The sequence below is a fragment of the Schistocerca piceifrons genome, chromosome 2, assembly GCF_021461385.2.
Source record: "Schistocerca piceifrons isolate TAMUIC-IGC-003096 chromosome 2, iqSchPice1.1, whole genome shotgun sequence".
Taxonomy (NCBI): domain Eukaryota; kingdom Metazoa; phylum Arthropoda; class Insecta; order Orthoptera; family Acrididae; genus Schistocerca; species Schistocerca piceifrons.
The window spans coordinates 1,010,786,268-1,010,789,349 of NC_060139.1; the positions used below are offsets into that span (position 1 = coordinate 1,010,786,268).

The window sequence follows — 3,082 nt, forward strand, 5'->3', positions numbered from 1 at the left end:
TCTAATCACCTGCATCCATTATGTCAATTGTGCATTCCGACAGCCTTGGGCAATTCCAGTAGGACAATGCGACACCCCACACGTCCAGAATTGCTACAGAGTGGCTCCAGGAACACTCTTCTGAGTTTAAAAACTTTCGCTGGCCACCAAACTCCCCAGACATGAACATTATAGAGCATATCTGGGATGCCTTGCAGCGTGCTGTGCAGAAGAGATCCCCACCCCCTCGAACTCTTACGGATTTATGGACAGCACTGCAGGATTCATGGTGTCAGTTCCCTCCAGCACTACTTGGTCGAGTCCATGCCACGTCGTGTTGCGGCACTTCCGTGTGCTCCCGCGGGCCCTACACGTCATTAGGCAGGTGTACCAGTTTCTTTGGCTCTTCAGTGTAGAATCTTTTGTGGCGGCGTTCGTAGCGACAAACAATTCGCTGTAGAAACGGCTTACGAAGTCACCGCCACACTTTTAATAGCGGGCCGACCGGTCCGCTGGAACAGTGAACAGAAAGATGAAAACCGAAACACTCTGATTAAATAAAAGTCGGTACTTATCTTTATTAACGAAGATACAGAAACACAGTAATGAACTCCGTGTCTACAGAAATCTGTCTAGTTCGAGTCGGAGCGGCTAGGTCAGCGTCGGCTGACGACAAACAACAACTCTGCTGCGATGAACACACAACTGACTAGCAAGCACACAATTCGGTGGCGAGTATACAACTGAGCGGCGAATACAGAACTGTCCTAGCGCTCGCGACTCCAGCGCTTAAGAAACCAGAAGCCAGCGGTGGCGCGCGCAGACTTGCGGCGATTTCCTGTCTCGCTGGCGCTGCTTATGCGGACGGCGTCCGGACTTTGATGCTGCCAACCTTTTGGCAGCGGGCTCGGGTGGCATTACTGGCTAGGATATAACAGAATCAGTGTCAATTATTCTCATAGCGTAGATGACAGCCCACGAAACTGCTCAGCCCTTGCCTGGGTTCGATCCTTAATACTGTCTCACGTCCTATTTTCTGTCACTCACTTGTTCGGTTTTAAGTAATCAAACGAAGCACACGTTTTGCGACACCGTCTCTGGCGTGCCACTTGAATTTGCGCGCGCAGCGGCCTGATTAGCTGCCAAATTCAATGCTAATTACCTCGCAAACGGGGTAACGTATCGATTTTTTTCTCTTAACAGTTATTTCCCAGCACACACTACCCTGCAGCACCCATACAAGTTTTTCAGACTGTTTCTGACAACCCTGTCCGCAGGTGATTCAGTTGCCCCTATTACTATCGTTTTATGCAACCGGCATTGTTATAGCTGGCATTCATAAACCACGAGCGAACCTTTCATATTCTCTCTCCACTACGCGCAAACTTCACTGACGGGAAAAAATCGCAGCATCAAGGAAGAGTTGTGCGACAAAAACGAAAGTCCGTAGGCGTACGTCAGAATGATGATGTCCATTCAAATTTCGCCCCAGTCGGGTAAGAGTGACGCTGGTAGCGCCACTATGGATATGCAAATCTGGTTTGCTTTAAATACGCGCTGAAACGGTCGTGAGTGTCACCTACCTTTGAGATTGGACGTGGTGAGTTGATATTAGTCAGAATAACTCTAGGGCGAGAAACACGCCATTATCAGCATCTCACTGAGTTTAAACGAGACGCGCGGTCCAAGGCGCCTTGTCACGGTCCACTCAGCTACCCCCGTCAGAGGTTCGAGTCCTCCCCCGGGCATGGGTGTGTGTGATATCCATAGCATAAGTTAGTTTAAGTTAGATTAAGTAGTGTATAAGCTTAGGAACCGATGACCTCAACAGTTTGGTCCCATAAGACCTTACCACAAAAGAAAAAGAAAAGAAAAGATTTTACGAGATCGTGCAATAGGGCTACGAGAAGCTGCATGTTCCTTACACGATACTGTGGAATGGCTTGGCATGAAAGTAGCGACTGTACGTGATCGTTGCCAGTGGTGGTCACGAGAATGTACGGTCTCAAGAAGACCGGGCTCCTGAATGGGACTTGTCACCACCGAGAGGGAATATAATCGTGTTAGGTGTATGGCTCTCGCACATCGCACTGCATCTGCAACAGCAATTGGTGCAGCAGTTGGCACCACGGTGAATCAACGAACTTTTACAAACCGGTAGCGTGCATCCCAGTGATTCCATACTACCGCCATTTGCGGCTTCAGTGGTGTCAAGGGAGAGCTCGTTAGAGGCATGGTGGAGATCTGTTGTGTTTTCTGATGAAAAGTGGTTCTGCCTCGGTGCCAGTGATGGCCCTGTGTTATGTAGTAGGAGGCCAGTTTAGGACCTGCACCCAATCATCCTGCATGCTAGACGCACTGGATGTGGAGCTATGGTCTGGGGTGCTATTCCGTACGACAGCAGGAGCACTGTCAGGTTAGCCCTAACTGCAACCAATCTGGTGATTCGACCTGTTGTGATGTCATTCATGAACTGCATTCCAGGGCCTGTTTTCCAACAGGATAACGCTCGTCCACTTACCGCTGTTGTAACCCAACATGCTCTACATAGTGTCGACAGCCCAACATGCTCTACACAGTGTCGACATGTTGTCTTGCCTGCTCGATCACGAGATCTGTCTCCAGTCGAGCACTTATGAGATTCCATCAGACAACAACGTCAGCAGAATGAGATTTTCACTCTGCAGCGGAGTGTGCGCTGATATGAAACTTCCTGGCAGATTAAAACTGCGTGCCGGACCGAGACTCGAACTCGGGACCTTTGCCTTTCGCGGGCAAGTGCTCTACCAACTGAGCTACCCAAGCACGACTCACGCCCCGTCCTTTCTTTCAGGAGTGCTACTTCTGCAAGGTTCGCAGGAGAGCTTCTGTTAAGTTTGGAAGGTAGGAGACGAGGTACTGGAAGAAGTAAAGCTGTGAGGACGGGGCGTGAGCCGTGCTTGGGTAGCTCAGTTGGTAGAGTACTTGCCCGCGAAAGGCAAAGGTCCCGAGTTCGAGTCTCGGTCCGGTACACAGTTTTAATCTGCCAGGAAGTTTCAACTACGTCAGCATTATCCACAACTGAACTAACCGTCCCTGTACTTACCGACCTAGTGAAACATGC

The 3,082-nt window shown here is 49.8% G+C and overlaps 1 non-coding gene across 1 annotated transcript; it reads right to left on the reverse strand.

Annotated features, from left to right (window-relative positions):
• Positions 1–2,707: 2,707 nt before the first annotated feature.
• Trnas-cga lies at positions 2,708–2,784 on the reverse strand. The gene has a single exon. It is a non-coding gene; the product is annotated as a tRNA-Ser (tRNA).
• Between the last annotated feature and the right edge of the window lie 298 nt (positions 2,785–3,082).